Genomic DNA, 21,578 nt, shown 5'->3' on the forward strand with positions numbered 1-21,578 from the left:
TATGATGATTCCTAGGTTGAGTTTTGGAGGTTATGATGATTCCATCGGTTGAGTTTTTTATGTTTAGCGATGATTTCCATGAAGAAAATTTACTGGTGTATTGAAGAAAATTACTCTAATTGGGAAAATTGAAGAAAATTACTCTAATTGGGATAAAATTCATTGCTAAAATTAATTGTTGATGATTTCTATGTCTATGATTGAAGAAAATTACTCAAATTTACTGCTAGTTGGATTCTGTATAATTGGGAAGTGTTCTACGTTAGAAGTATTGAAGAAAAAAACAAAAAAAAGGGATTGAAGTGGAAGAAGAAGAAGAAGACTGGGATTCGATGAAGATGACAATAGAATGGATTAGGAACCCGATGAACATGGCCCTTTTTGTGTGGATCTTATGCGTTGCTGTTTCAGGTGGAATCCTGTTCCTTGTCATGACTGGTATGTTGAATTCTGTGATTCCAAAGAAGTCGGCAAGGAATGCATGGTTTGAAGTAAACAATCAAATACTCAATGCTCTGTTTACACTGATGTGTTTGTACAAGCATCCAAAGTTATTCTACCATCTTGTACAATCAAATAATCAATCTTCTTCATTTTTCACCCGTGAGTTTTTCTTCTTCATTTCTTTTTTCATGTGAAGCCAGAAACAACTCCTCGGTACTTAAGTGCCGAAGGAGATTTTTTTTTGAAAATTGTTTTTCCTCGGTAGTTAACTGCCGAGGTTTTCCTTGGTAGTTAACTGTAGCCGGTTTTATTTTCCTCGGCAGTTAACTACCGAGAGGTATTTAGGTAAATTACTTGTGTGGCACAGCCTTATGCAATGTGTCAACAGCAATTTTCACCAAGTATTGTGGCCTCGTAATTTTTTATCACAATAATGGTAACTTTGTCCCAATACACTTATATTTTAATGTTTACTTTTTTTTTTTTTTGTCTTGACTTGTATCTCACATATACACCTTTTGGTCGCTATTATAAGCAAAAATCAACATTTTAGATTCATTTATTAAATGATGTATATACTCTATAATAAAAATTATGAGAAATTATTACGTGAACTCTTACCCAACACATTATTCTTACACCCAACCAATTAAAATCTAACATCTCATTAAAATAATAAAAAGAATTAATATCAGAATTTTTTAAATTATATACATCATTATTAGTGACCAGAAGGTATCCCCATTGGGTAAATTTAAACTCAATGTGGACGGAAGTTGTGACCAGTGGTGTCATCGGTTCAGGAGGATTGATTCGAGACGCTGCATGAAATTGGGTGGCTGGATTCTCATCTAATGATGGTTGCGGCGATGCGCTTATTGCTGAGTTGTTTGGAATTTATAATGGTTTGGTCCTTTTGATAAACAATTCGGTGTTGCATGTTGAGTGTGAGACAGACTCCACTGAAATCATAAACATGTGCTCCGTGAAGGCAATGTATGTGCAGATTTTTTTGCTAGGTTGGGAAGGAACTCTACTCTTGGAGTAACAACTTGGGTGACACCTCCTGATGGGCTGCTCTCGTTGCTCAACTTTGATGCTTTCGATTTCTAGTTAGCTTTTGTTTTTTTGTTTTTTTTCTTATGACCTTCACCAAAAAAAGAAGGTATACTTATAATGCCTTATTTCTTGTCCAAAAAAAATGTAATGCCTTATTAATAACTTGTTTTTATTATCACTGCTAAAAACCAAACTGCAACAGAAACTTTTCACTAAGATCCGACAAATGATGATGATGATGATCTGTTTTAGAATTTTAACTATTTTGGCATAAAACCATTAACATGTGTTAAACCACATCTTCTTAGATCGATTTATCTTGAAGGAATATCATCGATCGATGAAACCTTTATCTACTCCACCCACATATACCAAAACAAGTTTCGTTTTCAAATTCCGTGGAGTTCTTCGGTGGGTCAAAAAGTCAAAACACAATTAGAATGGTGGGTGACCCTGAACATAGGAGGAGGGGCAGACACTCGTGACGCCAAGTTTTTAGGAGCACCGAAATTGTTATTTATTTTTATTGAGTAGTTAATAGTATGTACGCATTTTTTTTTAAGCCATTTTGATTAATTTTACTAAAAATATTTTTATAGAACCTTATTTATGAATGAATTTTTTACAATAAAAAATGTAAAAAAAAAAAGGCGTTTGAATAATTATAAAGGCATTATTTTATTGATTCGCCTAACTAATACATCAAAAAAGTCTTAAGACCGACCATAGCCTTTAGGACATTAGAAATAACATGTTAGTTCTAAAGTATGGAGGCCAATTTATAGTATTAATTCTTATAGTATTAATTCATCAGCAGTATATTGCAAATTGGTGACAAATTGTATTGTGAACATAAATATGGGTATCAACTCATTCATTAGCAATATATATCGTATTTGTTATCTATATAAAGAAAACAACCGTTTCAGCTCTTTTGCTCTGACCTTTTCTCTTTCCAAAAAAGTCCTCAAATAACACATATAACAAACATATAAGAATAAATTTAAATATTAAAATAAAAGCGTATCAAACACAAATGTCATATTTTTTTCCTTTATCATTTAAAAGGTGTAACAAACTAGATGATTGTATCTATACTTACTTTTTCATTCTCCCAACTATACCCTTAAACAACAACTTTTTCTATAATAAAAAATTTCTATGATTGTTTTTGTTATATTGTTGGTTTCATTGAAATAAACAATCATGGTTAGTTTTTTTATTTTTGACAAAAGACAATCATGGTTAATTAGATTTGTTATAATTTGAAAACAAAAAACATTTATATTTTTACTTTTAATCAAAATTAAAATTTCATAAAAAAACACCGTTCATAATTTTCAAACGTTGGCGTAATAAAAAGAGCGGAAAGACGAACACGTAAGTGCCTGTCTTTTCGCTAGTATCTATAACATAAACAATGAACGATAAAAAAATGATTTTGATTGATGTCAAATAAAAATTAATTTGCCTTACAAATTAGGATGACGATGACTTATAATGTCACATAAGCCTCTCTTTTTTTATTTTAAAAAATGTCGCGTAAACATGTATGTAAGGCCACAACACGTAAGAAATTTCAGGTGTTTTTGCTCCAAAACACTAAAAAAATACAAAAATACCTCTAATGATCGTTAACTGCCACGGAAGATCAACAACAATAACGTTAGTCAGCAACAGTTAATTGTCATCGAAAGTGGTTTTGTATTTTACCCGATGTTTTTGAACAAAACTGATAGTGAGAAGAGCAATTTTCAAAAACATCCTAGATAGTAGATAGGATATCAAAACTGACGGGCCCAATTTTTTAAAAGGGATATGATTTATTTAATTAACTTAAAAGGAAATCACGATTTTTGTTCCTCAATTTTGATCGATCTCGTAGGAAAAATCTATATATTGCCTCCTGAATACTGATATCCTACAAAATCATTATTAGTGCTATAAAGCAAACACAGAGTTATTAGTATTTTCGTGCCGCAAACACAGTTCACTGTATTTCTTTCGGTCATGGAAGAAACTACGACGGAAACCCTAACACTCGCAGGTGATTCACTTCCATTGGATCTCATCGCTGAAATACTCTGCAGATTCCCCGTCAAATTCCTCCTCCAACTCCGCTGCGTCTGCAAGTCATGGAATACTCTTATCTCAAAAGATCCAAATTTCGCCAAGAAACACCTTCGCATGTCACCAACCAAACGCCACCTCTTCTTCACATCCCAATGGATCATCACAACTACAATATCTTACCCACTCGACTCTCTTCATCTCGATGCTATTTTCACCTCTAATCCCACGCCACTCGATTACTCTCTCATCCATCCTAAATATTACAATCACCTCATCACTTCTTGTGACGGTATATTTTGTTTTGCTGTTGATAACACTCTTGCAGCTCTTTGGAACCCTACCGTTAGAAAATTCAAGGAATTACCCTCTTTAGATATTCCACCTAAACGCGGTAGAACTATCTATGCATTTGGCTATGATCCTTTCATCGATAATTACAAGGTTGTTTCTGTATTTTCCTATGATTTTGAATACCGAGGCATTCACATTAAGGGTTGCAAAACTCAAGTTAACTTTCACACTTTGGGTTCAAATTCATGGAGAAGGATTCAGGATTTTCCTTCTACGATGATCCCTTGTGGTAACGAGCGGAACAGTTAATTGGTTTGCAGATTTTAATGCTAATACTAGCACACAAGCCATTGTTTCTCTTCATTTGGCGAAAGAGTCTTATCAAGAGATTTCACAGCCTGATTATGGAATGTCAAATAACTTGACGTTGGGTATCATGAAGGATTGTTTGTGCGTATTTTCTCGCTCTCACTCATTGATTGATGTTTGGCTTATGAAGGAATACGGTAATAAAGAATCTTGGATTAAATTGATCCATCTTCCTTTTTTTCCTTCGCTTGGTCGTTATTATCAGGAACATAAGATAATATACATTTCTGAGGATGACAACAATGTACTATTCTTGTTTACAGACTTTTCTAATTTGAAGTGGGTTGTTTATGATCCCAAATATGACACTACAAAGACTATCAAGATTGAAGACTTCAGTTGGGTAGACTCAAAGGTCTACGTTGAGAGTTTGCTATCACCTGAATTTTAATATTAGAGTTTAGATGTTGTGCTATGCACCTTGAGATATTGTTGTTTTATTTTCATCATTCTATTGTTTAGATGTTTTATGGTTTGATTGTCTAAGATTGGAAATGGAATTTAGATGGTATGAATGACTGCCAAGTCACTTGTACGTTTGTTGATGTGTTTTTCAACTGCTAAGCATGCACATTTCATAATGCATGCTTCAAATCAGCTCCAATGTAAACTTAGTTTGTTATAATACTATATTTATTTGTTTTAATTCCTACCAAGGATTTTGTGCTAGAAAAATAGGGACTTTCCTGTCACAGTTAACTGGAACAATTAATATGTCACTATGTCAATAGTTATGGCCTACTGTTTGATAATTCTGAACCAAATTGATCATTCTTGTTCCCAATCAATAGTTATGGCTTACTGTGATTGATGTGTATGATGAAATAAGTTATTCATAATCAATTTGCTATTCTAAACAAAAGAAGAAAAAAAGGATAAAAACTTAAAAGTTATGATGTTTTGATTTAGGTGTCGAACTTATGGTTTTGGAATCGATAAACTTGCTAATACTGTGGTAGATATTTATTTTCACAACTTGTGTTTCCTTCGGGCATATTGTCTTGGATTTGGAGTTGTCATATAAATGATTGGTGGTAGAGGTGATTTGGGACAATTCAACTTTAAAAAGTTTGGTTCTTAATGGGTGATTCTTTTAGGGACAAGGGTTTCTGTGTGACTTGCAGTGTACTTTTGCTTGTGGTGGGAATGAATAGTTTTCTAGAGTTTTAATCCTTAACTGCAGTGCGATGGAATAGGGAATAATTTGATGGGGAGAGCATTTGTTTTAACAATGTTCCCTCGTGTTATATGGATTTTGGTTCCTTATAGTTTACTCAATGTTTCGGAGACATACATAGGGGTTGCAGGTCCAAATTTTCTTAGAACATGCCGTAATCTTTTGGAAGTCAGGCTTGGAGTTCGCTTCCCAACGGGGAAGCAAGGATCATACCAGGTTTCTTGCTTCCTGCTTCTCATGTTACTCATACTGTTGGCCCAATCTATGATGTTGATACCTGATAGTAACCCTGCTGCCTCTACTGTAGCAATTTCAACCATCAAAGAGTTCCAAAATGATGAATCTGCTACTGTTGGTCCACTTTATTTTCTTTGCATCTGGTATTTATGGCATTTGGTTAAATAAGTCGGAGGAATTGCCGAAAGATTAGTGTGTCCCCTTAGAAATCAGTATTTAGACTTGTGCAAATTATAACAAATCAGATGGTTCTTTTGTAAGGGAAATATGTAAGCTTAATTGCTCCATACTTGATGTTATGATCTTCTCTTGAATGAATGTATAGTGATTTGCTATTTTATTTATTTATTATAGAGATATGAGACTGGAATTGCAAATAAGATCTATCTACAGCCTATATAAAACTTCCTTTTGGTTATAGTGGTATTAGGTGAGTCTCTTTTGGTTATAGTGGTATTTCACAAGTTTGATTTTAAGATATGACATATTTGAAATTTAAAAAACTTAAAGGACTAAGTTAATCCGATATTTTTGTCAAACTTAAAGGACCCAAAAAGGTATTTGGCCTCTGATTTACAGTTGTTCTTGTAAGAACACACAAGATAGATCATTGGAGTCGATGATGTAATCGTCACGTGAAGAGTCTAAATTTCATGTCAGTCATACACTCCTTTTCAAAGTTAGCAAGTATACTCGTAAAGGGGAGAAGATCCCCTCCAGTGAAATCATCTACAGTTTTCTACAGTGAAGGATCCATACCATTAAATACACTATCTCTCTTAATTTTAACATTTAATTGCTCCTTTGTATTTTATTATTCAAGGGTTAAGATTACACTGGAGAGGATCCTTTCCCCTCGTAAAGGCACTCTTATGTCAAAGTAAGGTAGAGTATAACCCGATCTCAAATAAAGTGAGATGGTTACTGATTGATCATACATGCATTGAGGGTGAACTCCGTATCTATGGTGTGGCTCAATAGGGGAGTACATCTAATCTATTCAATTTTTGCTAGTGTGATCATTGGGATTGTTCTAGGATTTATATGTTTTAACGCAATAAAAAGAGCAATGCACATCTGAATGCTAGTTTTTATAATGTATTAAACATGATTGTAAATAATTAAAAAGTTTAAAATTTCAAAAAATACACACAAGGTTACTTAAAAGTAAGGATAATGAAAAAAAAATTAGAGGTATTAAAAAGCAAAATATAAAAAATTTACAATGACCAAAATCAAATTAAATAAAATTAAAAGAAAAGAAAATAACAATTTTTTCCACCAATTTTGATTGATCTCATATATTTATCTATACTATGCTTCAAATCAGTTCTGATTTAAGAATATTCAATTCTTGCACTTATGTAGCGTTTTGACAAATATGAAGGATCATTATTGTGAAACCTGAAATTGGATTTCAACGGCAATCAATCAATTCAGCTTATTTGCTTATGCAAGGAAAAATAGGGACTTTCCTTTCACAGTTTACTGCAACAATAACTATAACACTATTTCAACTAGTGTTTCCTCCGCGCATATGTCTTGGATTTGGAGTTTTCATATAAATGATTGGTCAAAGAGGTGATTTGGGACAATTCAACTTTAAAAAAGTTTGGTTCTTAATGGGAATCTTATCATTTTTGAGTGTTTGCTGTGCTATGAAGGCATAGATTTGGATTAAGCTTGTTTAGCTGATGGTATATGCTTTGCTTTGTGGCATGATATTTTTTACAGTTCATCGATTATTGTTAATTAATTGTCAAATCTGAAGCTTGTGAAATTGTTGTCCTTTGCATTTATCTTGCATTACACTTTATATAATTCACAATTTTGTATTGTGATAGATGGTTTGTAGTTGTATTTTCAAAGATCGTGATTAGAATTTATTTGTATGCCAAGCCACCAGTATGTTTGTTGAAATGTCTTCTGTAAGCTGCAGAAATTTCATAGTGATGACTTCAGTTTTCATGGATGTTATATGCTCATGTATCTCATTGTGAATCATCACAAATATACCTTATGCTAAAATGCTAAAATTTCAAAACGAACAAATATCGTCCATGTTATAAATTATTAACTTATAATAAACGAACAAAAAGAATTTAATAATTTTACTCTTATTTTAATCTATTTTATTATTATTTTAGCCTTTTTATAACATTTAAATTATCAATTGAAAAAAGATAAACTTCATCATAATACTCGACTACAATAGGAACACTATTATCTTAAAAATATATAAAGGAGATATGAGATTTTGGGTTGGATTTTGTATTATTCCAGATATACCTTTAAACAAATTTTCCTATAATAATGTTATATTGTTGGTGTCATTGAAAATTGTAAAAGTTTATATTATATTTTCAATATTGTTGTTTAAATAAAAAATATAAGCAAGATTTTTTTACAAGTCACAAGCATCTATACATACAATTTTAATCAAAATCTAAATATCATAAAAAATTATTTATAATTTAGACGCGTTAGCGCAATAAAAAGAGCATATAGACGGGCACTCCGTGCCCGTCAACCGCTAGTATATATATAAAGAAATAAAGAAAATAGAGTCTTTTGGGCTGATTTTTTTTATTATTCTAATTATACCCTTTAACAAATTTTTCTGTAATAATGTTATATTGTTGGTGTTATTAAAAGAAGTTTTTTTGTATTATATTTGTTATATTATTGATGTCATTAATAAGATAAACATAATTTGTTGGATTTATAACAATTCAAAAGTCATAAATATCTATGCTTATAATTTTTATCAAAATCTAAATTATATATAAAATAATGTCCATTCTTTAAAAAAAATATAAAATATCGTTCATAATTTACATACGTTAACACAATAAAAAAAAACGGAAAAACGGGCACATGAATACTCGTCTTTCCACTAGTTTCAGTAAATTGTTTATTATGTTATATTATTTTTTTAACAACTAAACTTGAAGATTATGATTTATTATTATGATTTTTATTATTAAAAAACTATAGAAAAAAACATTTATTTTATAAAATGATATTGATTAAAATAAATTTTTCAATTAATTTTCTTACATTCTTAGATTTTTATTATTATTCCTCTGCATTGAATTTTTAACAAATATTACTCCATCCGTTTCTAAATACATGTCCAATTTTTGCAATGTGCACTATTCACTTGACTTACTTTGACCATACTTTTTAACTAATGTACAAATACAAATATTGACATGTAAGATGTTGTTTGATTTGTCTCGACAAATATTTTCAAAATATTAAATTTTTATAATTTTTTACTTTAGATAATTAAAGATATTAACGGTCAAAATTGTGCATTGACATGTGTGAAGTGGTTGACTTTGACATATATTTTGAAACGGAGGGAGTATATCTTTAACACATTGACTCTTCTATGAAAAAATACATTGACCCTATTAAATATTATATTGAATATATTAATTATTATTTAAAACATTAACGTTTCTATCAAACAAAAAGAACTGACTCTATTTTTTTCTTTTTATTCAAAAAAAAAAGGATCTGACTATATTTAATATTATGTCAAACATATTAATTATTATTTGAAACATTAACTTTTCTGTCAAACGAAAATCATTGACTCTATTAAATATTATAGCTTTACATTGAATTTATAAAAATTAAAATATTAAAAAATACATTTGATAAATATATCAATTATATTAATATACTTATAATTTATTTTCTTATATATATGTATTCATTCCTAAAAATATTCTATAAATATGTGGTTTTCTTTTAACAATTTTTAAGACATTCATATAACAAATATTATTCAGTTCCAAAGAAAAGATTAATTGAAGGCGAAATGTCTCTTTTTAACTAAATATTACTCTTGATGTGTGTGCTGACATTGCTATCAACTCACAATAGTCTCGGAGTGAATGCATATTCTTCATTGTTTTTTCAGAGAATGCATGTGAATGTTACTAACACTTTGTTAGGCAATCTAGACTTAACTCTTCATTGCAAATCTGCACATGATGATCTTGGGAAACATATTCTTCATCATGGTCAAAATTTTGTTTGGAGTTTTAGAAATAATTTTTTTGGCGAGACACAATTCTATTGTGGCTTTCGATGGAATGAAGAGTTACATTGGTTTGATATATACATAGCAAACAGAGATGATTGCCGTACATCCTGCAATTGGAATATACTGCAATCAGGACCATGTAGGACCATAGTTCCAAGTGATATTGTGGTTCCTTACAAAGATGAATGCTTTGCATGGAATAAGAACAAATAATGTGTTGCCTTTTTTTTTATCCTAATAAATGTTGTACTTGGGGATATTGAGAACCCATAAATTCTCTATCTTGAATCTTGGGGGTATTAAGAACCCATAATATTTTACTCTCTTATCATATTTTGTGATTTTACTCTGGACTCATAATTATTTGTTGGCAAGTTTTAGTTCCTTAACTTCACTTTCGTTAGTCATATTAGTTTGTTCTATTCATTTTTATCCTAACTTTATAAAAGAAACATTATTGGTTCTTAAATATTTTTTGATCCATTCACCATTAAATACTGATATTGTAGTTGATCCATAAAGACTTCATTAAATTTTTAACTTTAACCATTAAATATTTTTATAAAAAAAAACATTATTGGTTCTTAAAGCTGTAGTAACGTCATCTTTGATTGTTTTGGTGGAAATAAAATGTGATAATGGTTTTTTTTATTCTATACATTTTAATTTTTTCATTGAGGGAAAAATTAAAAGTCACTAATATTTTTTTTTAAAGAGGATATAAACACAAATTATTAAGGCCATGAAAGTATTTGTCCTCTAAAGAAATGTTAACCATAAATGTATTTGTCATCTAAAGAATTATATAAGGCTACGCTGAAATGATTTGACATTTTTCTATTTCATGAAGATAACAAAAAAATTTTGTTGATGAAGTAGACTTGTTTAAACCCTATATATACACGTTCAATATAAGTATGACTTTGACCAACCATTTAAACAGAAAGGATAAACTTGCATTAATATTTAAGGCATGACACTGAGTTGTTGTTAAAATTCACAGACCAAATTGAACTGAAAACTTAGGTTAATGGAGAAAAAATATATATATTTAAAGCCATAATATGTTGTAACAAAACTGAATTTGTACGGTGATTTTGAAGTTTTGATGATAACAAAATAATGAAGAACAATTGAATACGTTAATAGATGTTTAAATGTTCAGGATCATAGATTAAAACTTATCAAGGTTTGAACATGTATAAAAACATAAAAATCACAAGAGAAGCTAAAAGACTTGGTAGAAGTTATGAAGTAAGGTCAACTAGAAGTCAACTTTTGGATCAAAAGAAGAATTGCACTCAGAGGCTGCTGAAGATCATACTTTGAAGCATCAACGTCTGAAGGTCACCAGACTTTGAAGGATAGAAGGCTTTGAAGAACACGTCAGATTTTGTCTTCTTTTGAGATGTCCCTATCATACTCAGGTAGTACAGTTTGTCTTCTTCTGAATCACGTGCTAAGTCAAATTCAAGGACAAAACGGATAATTCTATTTGCCGCAATAGATTCCGAATGTCTTTTCAAACGACATTAATCATATCATGCAACATTTCAACATCTTGATTTGATAACTTCTTGATGACTCTTAATGCGTTGACACTTCTCCAACGTCTCTTAAATCCTTGCCTATCTACGAAGCTGAAGACTTGAAGAACTAAATAGGAGTCTGTAATTTTAACTTGCACAACCAAACTTAGACTCAAATTTTGAACGGAACTACATCCGATTCAGACTTTGACCAGTCAACACTTTTATATTTTTTTGAAAAAGTCAACACAATTCAACCCCCTTCTTATGTTTTTCTCACCTTCAGTTGGTATCAGAGCATGATTTATGCTACTTAATAGTGTCACATAAAAAACATGTATGGTGAAAGTTCTGATAGTGGTGGTGGTAGTCTATGTAACACCCATACTAGAAATCACCTAGGATATCTAGCATGTGATTTAAACTTGGTACTGTATACATTAAAATTATAATAAATAAAAATTCTCTGAACAAATCATAGAAGTTTTCGCCTGTTACCTCAAAGATAGTACCATTGATGTGTACTTTATATGGTCCAGCTACTTCCGCTTCTTCATCACGAACCATCATGTCGTATAATAACTTATATATCTGAAATACTACTTTGATTATATCATAAATATAGTCATACTCATAACTTTAATCATAAGCATAATCACCGTAATCATAATAATAATCATACTCATATATCCAATATATCGTATTCTGGTATAGGCGCTTATACTTTAACATACTTATCTGAGTATGTCTTTGATTCTATTCTGATAATAACTAGTTTTGGCTAACTAAGCCGGAATTCCATAACTAAAATTCCTCATTTCCAACGATTGGTAAAATGCCCATGAAATATTGCTTCGTAGCTAATTCATTCTAAACATAACTTTCATGTTAATATGTGTATGCTATGTTAGTATTCATGTTGGAGGGTGTAACGCCCTATTTCTATTAAAGCGATAAAACACGCAAATATAACAAATATTCAAGAAACAGATGCTACATCTCATCTAAACAACAACCAGAATGCATATATAATAATATCTCAACAGTCACAGCGGAATACAAACATATATCTCCATCAATACATATACCATGATCATACATCGACATCAACATAAAATCCTCCGAAGTCTCAACAATGAGTACACCTCAAGAATACAATAAGTCCAACACAACAAAAGACACTGACTCAACCTAATCAGAGCCCTATACTATAACTCCAAAATGATAACGGAGGCTAGCTCCCGCTATCCAAACATCCAACAAGCAACTCGCCAAGCGACTAATCCTGCACAACGTCTACCCATCCATGGGTAGGCGGTCGAAACCACTGGGGGTAAGCATTACATTAATCATAATCAACATATAAAAACATAGCATTCAAGGATTCATACATATCACATATACATAACCGTCCCTCCTAGAATACTAGCATCATATGATTAATATCCCCCATTACTTGCACCTCAAGCCATCATAGCATAACAGACATGTTCAATCTCTAATCAAGACATTGACACAAGCTCATCATTTATCAATAACAATCAATGAAAGGATTACTCACCTCGTTCTTCACTTAGCATACTTAACTTAACAAGTACAGTTCATCATTTCAAAGTTATAAGCAAGTAATCATCATCATCAATGAAATCACCACATCATATGTGTATATACATATCCAAATCTCACATCATCATTAATATCAAAATAATTATCTTCAATTGATTCACCAAGTGTATAAGCACAAACAAGTGAGACATACAATTAGAACATAGTTCAATTATTCACAACCGTCAACAAAATCCACCAATGTACATATACACCAATCCACACAATCACAACATTAACCAAATTTCACCAATACACAAATTCATCAAGTCACATATTCAATTATGTCACAACTCATCAACCATTAAATTCCAAATCTCACAAGTATGTATTCATCAAACACACTTATCATCAACAATCAACATTCACATGCAACAACAAGATAACATTATAATATGCAATGCGCCTGTACTCGACACATATATGCATGTGGTACCAAAACAACATTCATTAGATGCCAACCGCACATCTATGTAAGAGTACACCTCCTCTTACATGTAAGAGTACACCTCCTCTTACAACAACTATGTAAAAGTACACCTCCTTTTACATTTCAACATATGACTCAATATGATATGATGCATGGACATACAACAACGACCCGATAATGCACAACTTCACCACAACAACGACAATGTAAAAGTACACCTCCAATTACATTGACTATCTCAACAACATTGCATTATCAAGTATACATGTCCACACATTCAACAATCATAATACACATAAGAGTCATCATCACATAAATCAACATTGATTTACAATTCATTTCCATTTACATCACATAATTCAAGTAAAATGGAATAACACAACAATTTATGACAAACATCATTCTCAACCTTCCACAATCATTCAAACACAATTATTTAATCATATGTGACCATTCACAAAAGATTCATAAGACTTTAGTTCATCAAGGTTCATTTCTACTAAGTTCGTCTCCAAAAGTCACCATTTAAAAATAATAGAAGTTATGAACCAAAACCAACTCTACAAGCTCAATTGCCTATGCCATGTATTCTCACAAGTCACTTATAGGTGCAGTAGAGGATATGTAAGCATTTCATCGGCCAAAACGACGAATTCAAGAAAAACTCAAAGTTCGTATCACTTTTCCACTTTTTACAAAACTTTCCATTTTCAAAGCAAAACAAGTTCAAACTTGATAGAACCAATCACATCCATTTTTAAAAATCATATAAACAATATACAACTCTAATCCCACTTCAATTTCCGGAGAAAACGAGTTTTTGGAAAAATTGACGTTTGGACCGTTTTCACAAAAGTTAGACGATTTTCATAAATTCAAGTCCAAACCAACTCAAATCTTGTTCCAGTAGGATTAAAGGTGTAAACATGTGTTAATTAAGTCCAAAGAAACATTTTAGAAGTATTGGATTGGTCCCCCAAAGCTCAAAACAATCAAAACAGAAAACTGTTTCTGGGCAATTTCGCTATTAGCGAAATCTGCGCTATTAGCGAAATTCCCAGACAATTTTGCTATTAGCGAAATTTTCGCTATTAGCGAAACTTGTCCAGACAGTTTCGCTATTAGCGCCGTTCTTGCGAAATTTCTCAGAAGTTTCGGGTTTTTACACCATTTTTGCCCAAAATCCCAATTTTCAAACCCCCAACTCCCAAATCAACTTCCAGAAAGTGTTTATGGGTCAAACCAGGTTCAATACACTTAAACAAACATGATTCAAGCATTAAGAACAACAACATAGCTCATTTCATCAAATTCACAAAATTCTTTCAAAACACCAACATAACCACAAATCTCCTCATGAATCCATAAACAACGATTCCAGTTACACAATTTTGATTCTAACAGTTCAACAATCATCAACAACAACTAATGAACACAAATTCATGCACAATTCAACATCACAACCTCATTTTTCATCACAATTGCTCAAGGACACAATATACCCACAAATGCACATTTCAACATGTTAATTCACATACTAACATGCAATTATCATACAAATCATGCTCTCAATCATAACAACAACAATTATGCACGAATTCAGAGCAATTAGATTCAATTTATCAATTTCATGAAAATGGGTTTAAATGAAAAATGATGAAATTATGATCAAAAACTAACCCCCTTACCTCTAACACCAAGAATCTTTAATTCAAGCCTCAACTTAGCTCCTAGATGATGAATCCCCTCCTCAAGCTCTAGCCCTTGATCTTGTTCTACTCTCAAGCTTCTATCTCTTCTCTTCCCAAATGAAATGAAATGTGAAATGTTGTGAAACCTAATTTTCACCAACAACTAGAGTTTATATATGTGCTCTATTCAATTGGGCTTATCTCTCAAACCTTAATGGGCCTAACCCATTTCTATTCTAACACCCAAAATGTCACTACTCACTTAATGGTAAATTACAACACTAACGGTCACTTACCGGTAAATAAAATGATTACTACACTCTCTCTAGTAACTTGGTAAAATAATACTCTTACTAAGCACTAAAATAATTCTCATCCAAAATTACAAAATTACCCCTACTCTCAAAATGACCAAAATGCCCCTAAGTCCAAAATGACTAAAATACCCTTCTACACCGAATTCTACAATTCCCAACCAAAAATACACACAGATGCAAATAATCACATAATAGCACACACAACACACATAAATAAATAATAAAATAAATCTAGCGAAAATCGGGCTGTTACAACTCTCCCCCACTAAAAAGAATTTTCGCCCTCGAAAATTACCTGAAGGAAACAACTCTGGATACGCAACCCTCATCCTACTCTCCGATTCCCAAGTGGCACTCTCACCGGTTGGTCCAACCCAAATCACTTTAATCAAAACGACCTCCTTGCCACGCAAACGCTTCACTTCACGATCCTCAATCCTAACCGGCCAAGTCTCAACGGTCAAATTATCCCTTACTTCCAAATCATCCACTTGAATCACATGGGACGCATCATACACATACTTCCTCAACTGAGACACATGAAACACATCATGAAGATTCGACAAAGATGGCGGTAACGCAATCCGATACGCTACAACCCCAACCTTCTCAACAATCTCAAAAGGTCCAACAAAACGAGGAGTCAACTTCCGACACTTCAAAGCACGTCCCACACCAGTTACAGGATTCACTCTCAAAAACACATGATCACCAACCTGAAACTCGATGTCTTTCCTCCTCTTATCGTGATAACTCTTCTGCCTACTCTGAGACGCTCTCATCTTCTCTTGAATCATCTTAACCTTCTTGGTCGTCTCTTGCACGACTTCCGGTCCTAACAAAGCACTTTCACCTGACTCATACCAACACAAAGGAGTTCTACACCTCCGACCATACAAAGCTTCAAACGGTGCCATTCCGATACTAGAATGAAAACTGTTGTTGTAAGTAAACCCAATCAACGGTAAACATTCAACCCAACTGACACCTTGCTCCAACACACAAGCTCTCAACAAATCTTCCAAACTCTGAATAGTCCTCTCCGTCTGACCATCAGTCTGGGGATGATAAGCAGAACTCAACCTCAACTTAGTTCCCAAAGCATCTTGCAAACTCTCCCAAAACTTAGAAGTAAACCTCGGATCCCGATCCGACAAAATACTAGAAGGAACACCATGCAATCTAACAATCTGCTCAATGTAGATCTCAACCAACTTAGCCACATACATACCGGTCTTAATAGGAACAAAATGTGCCGACTTCGTCAACCGATCAACAATCACCCAAATAGAATCAAAACCCTTAGCAGTCTTCGGAAAAGCTCCAACAAAGTCCATTGATATACTATCCCACTTCCACTCTGGCACGAACAACGGTTGCATCAAACCTGACGGCTTCTGATGTTCAATCTTAGACTTCTGACAAACCAAACAAGCTTAGACAAACTCTGCAACATCCTTCTTCATTCTAGGCCACCAAAACAACCTCTTCAAATCCTGATACATCTTAGTCGCTCCGGGATGAATACTCAAACTACTTTTGTGACCTTCTTCCAAAATCTGCCACTTAAGCTCAAGAACACTTGGCACACAAACACGATCACGAAACATCAAAACACCGTTCTCATCCAACCTGAAATCCCCACACTTACCTTGGTTAACCAACACCACACGATCAACCAGTTCCAAATCCTCCTTCTGATCATTCTTGATCTCCTCCAGAATATTACTTGTCAACTTCAACATTCCCAACCTCACACCATCCGGTGTCAATTCACTAACCAAACTCAAATCTCGAAACTGCTCAATCAACTCTAACTCTTTCACCATCAAAGCAGACATATGCAACGACTTCCTACTCAAAGCATCAGCAACAACATTGGCCTTTCCAGGATGATAACTCAACTGGAAATCAAAATCCTTAAGATACTCCAACCATCTCCTCTGCCTCATATTCAACTCCTTCTGGTCAAACAAATACTTCAAACTCTTGTGGTCACTGAACACCTCAAACTTAGAACCATACAGATAATGCCTCCAAATCTTCAACACATACACAACAGCCGCTAATTCCAAATCATGAGTCGGATAGTTCTTCTCATGCACTTTCAACTGCCTCGAAGCATAAGCCACAACCTGACGATTCTGCATAAGCACACCACCAAGACCCATCTTAGAAGCATCACAATACACCACAAACGATTCCTTCGGATTCGGCAAAATCAACACTGGAGCTGACGTCAACATCTTCTTCAACTCTTGGAAACTCTTCTCACACTTAGCATCCCAAACATAAGCTTGTCCTTTCCGAGTCAACTGCGTCAATGGCAACGCCAAGTTAGAGAATCCTTCAATGAACCTCTGATAATAACCTGCCAATCCAAGAAAGCTCCTCACTTCAAAAACAGACTTAGGTGATTCCCATTGCAACACTGCATCAACCTTCGACGGATCCACCGCAATGCCACCTTTAGAAATCACATGACCAAGGAAACTCACTTCCCGCAACCAAAACTCACACTTGGACAACTTAGCAAACAACTTCTTCTCTTTCAAAACTCCCAACACAATCCTCAAATGCTCGGCATGCTCCTCTTCAGACTTAGAATACACCAAAATATCATCTATAAACACCACCACAAAACGATCCAGAAAAGGATGAAATATTCTATTCATGTACTCCATGAAGACACCTGGCGTATTAGATACTCCAAATGGCATCACAGAATAACTTTCTCAAACCAATACAGTCGTTAAATAACTTTCACTAATTATGCCGTGTCTTTTGTTATTTCTCCTTGAAAAATTCATTTTATACAAATAGTGATGACTTCAGTTTTCATGGATGTTATATGCTCATGTATCTCATTGTGAATCATCACAAATATACCTTATGCTAAAATGCTAAAATTTCAAAACGAACAAATATCGTCCATGTTATAAATTATTAACTTATAATAAACGAACAAAAAGAATTTAATAATTTTACTCTTAATTTAATCTATTTTATTATTATTTTAGCCTTTTTATAACATTTAAATTATCAATTGAAAAAAGATAAACTTCATCATAATACTCGACTACAATAGGAACACTATTATCTTAAAAATATATAAAGGAGATATGAGATTTTGGGTTGGATTTTGTATTATTCCAGATATACCTTTAAACAAATTTTCCTATAATAATGTTATATTGTTGGTGTCATTGAAAATTGTAAAAGTTTATATTATATTTTCAATATTGTTGTTTAAATAAAAAATATAAGCAAGATTTTTTACAAGTCACAAGCATCTATACATACAATTTTAATCAAAATCTAAATATCATAAAAAATTATTTATAATTTAGACGCGTTAGCGCAATAAAAAGAGCATATAGACGGGCACTCCGTGCCCGTCAACCGCTAGTATATATATAAAGAAATAAAGAAAATAGAGTCTTTTGGGCTGATTTTTTTTTATTATTCTAATTATACCCTTTAACAAATTTTTCTGTAATAATGTTATATTGTTGGTGTTATTAAAAGAAGTTTTTTTGTATTATATTTGTTATATTATTGATGTCATTAATAAGATAAACATAATTTGTTGGATTTATAACAATTCAAAAGTCATAAATATCTATGCTTATAATTTTTATCAAAATCTAAATTATATATAAAATAATGTCCATTCTTTAAAAAAAATATAAAATATCGTTCATAATTTACATACGTTAACACAATAAAAAAAAACGGAAAAACGGGCACATGAATACTCGTCTTTCCACTAGTTTCAGTAAATTGTTTATGTTATATTATTTTTTTAACAACTAAACTTGAAGATTATGATTTATTATTATGATTTTTATTATTAAAAAACTATAGAAAAAAACATTTATTTTATAAAATGATATTGATTAAAATAAATTTTTCAATTAATTTTCTTACATTCTTAGATTTTTATTATTATTCCTCTGCATTGAATTTTTAACAAATATTACTCCATCCGTTTCTAAATACATGTCCAATTTTTGCAATGTGCACTATTCACTTGACTTACTTTGACCATACTTTTTAACTAATGTACAAATACAAATATTGACATGTAAGATGTTGTTTGATTTGTCTCGACAAATATTTTCAAAATATTAAATTTTTATAATTTTTTACTTTAGATAATTAAAGATATTAACGGTCAAAATTGTGCATTGACATGTGTGAAGTGGTTGACTTGGACATATATTTTGAAACGGAGGGAGTATATCTTTAACACATTGACTCTTCTATGAAAAAATACATTGACCCTATTAAATATTATATTGAATATATTAATTATTATTTAAAACATTAACGTTTCTATCAAACAAAAAGAACTGACTCTATTTTTTTCTTTTTATTCAAAAAAAAAAAAAAGGATCTGACTATATTTAATATTATGTCAAACATATTAATTATTATTTGAAACATTAACTTTTCTGTCAAACGAAAATCATTGACTCTATTAAATATTATAGCTCTACATTGAATTTATAAAAATTAAAATATTAAAAAATACATTTGATAAATATATCAATTATATTAATATACTTATAATTTATTTTCTTATATATATATGTATTCATTCCTAAAAATAATCTATAAATATGTGGTTTTCTTTTAACAATTTTTAAGACATTCATATAACAAATATTATTCAATTCCAAAGAAAAGATTAATTGAAGGCGAAATGTCTCTTTTTAACCAAATATTACTCTTGATGTGTGTGCTGACATTGCTATCAACTCACAATAGTCTCGGAGTGAATGCATATTCTTCATTGTTTTTTCAGAGAATGCATGTGAATGTTACTAACACTTTGTTAGGCAATCTAGACTTAACTCTTCATTGCAAATCTGCAGATGATGATCTTGGGAAACATATTCTTCATCATGGTCAAAATTTTGTTTGGAGTTTTAGAAATAATTTTTTTGGCGAGACACAATTCTATTGTGGCTTTCGATGGAATGAAGAGTTACATTGGTTTGATATATACATAGCAAACAGAGATGATTGCCGTACATCCTGCAATTGGAATATACTGCAATCAGGACCATGTAGGACCATAGTTCCAAGTGATATTGTGGTTCCTTACAAAGATGAATGCTTTGCATGGAATAAGAACAAATAATGTGTTGCCTTTTTTTTATCCTAATAAATGTTGTACTTGGGGATATTGAGAACCCATAAATTCTCTATCTTGAATCTTGGGGGTATTAAGAACCCATAATATTTTACTCTCTTATCATATTTTGTGATTTTACTCTGGACTCATAATTATTTGTTGGCAAGTTTTAGTTCCTTAACTTCACTTTCGTTAGTCATATTAGTTTGTTCTATTCATTTTTATCCTAACTTTATAAAAGAAACATTATTGGTTCTTAAATATTTTTTGATCCATTCACCATTAAATACTGATATTGTAGTTGATCCATAAAGACTTCATTAAATTTTTAACTTTAACCATTAAATATTTTTATAAAAAAAAACATTATTGGTTCTTAAAGCTGTAGTAACGTCATCTTTGATTGTTTTGGTGGAAATAAAATGTGATAATGGTTTTTTTTATTCTATACATTTTAATTTTTTCATTGAGGGAAAAATTAAAAGTCACTAATATTTTTTTTTTAAAGAGGATATAAACAAAAATTATTAAGGCCATGAAAGTATTTGTCCTCTAAAGAAATGTTAACCATAAATGTATTTGTCATCTAAAGAATTATATAAGGCTACGCTGAAATGATTTGACATTTTTCTATTTCATGAAGATAACAAAAGAATTTTGTTGATGAAGTAGACTTGTTTAAACCCTATATATACACGTTCAATATAAGTATGACTTTGACCAACCATTTAAAAAGAAAGGATAAACTTGCATTAATATTTAAGGTATGACACTGAGTTGTTGTTAAAATTCACAGACCAAATTGAACTGAAAACTTAGGTTAATGGAGAAAAAATATATATATTTAAAGCCATAATATGTTGGAACAAAACTGAATTTGTACGGTGCTTTTGAAGTTTTGATGATAACAAAATAATGAAGAACAATTGAATACGTTAATAGATGTTTAAATGTTCAGGATCATAGATTAAAACTTATCAAGGTTTGAACATGTATAAAAACATAAAAATCACAAGAGAAGCTAAAAGACTTGGTAGAAGTTATGAAGTAAGGTCAACTAGAAGTCAACTTTTGGATCAAAAGAAGAATTGCACTCAGAGGCTACTGAAGATCATACTTTGAAGCATCAACGTCTGAAGGTCACCAGACTTTG

The 21,578-nt window shown here is 31.7% G+C and overlaps 1 pseudogene; it reads left to right on the forward strand.

The window, feature by feature from the left end:
• Positions 1-3,513: 3,513 nt before the first annotated feature.
• Positions 3,514-4,775, forward strand: LOC146955678 (F-box/kelch-repeat protein At3g23880-like; annotated as a pseudogene).
• The last annotated feature ends 16,803 nt before the right edge of the window (positions 4,776-21,578 follow it).

Source organism: Medicago sativa, chromosome 1 (assembly GCF_051527215.1).
Source record: "Medicago sativa cultivar Bolivia chromosome 1, Bolivia_mono, whole genome shotgun sequence".
NCBI classification, from domain to species: Eukaryota; Viridiplantae; Streptophyta; class Magnoliopsida; order Fabales; family Fabaceae; genus Medicago; species Medicago sativa.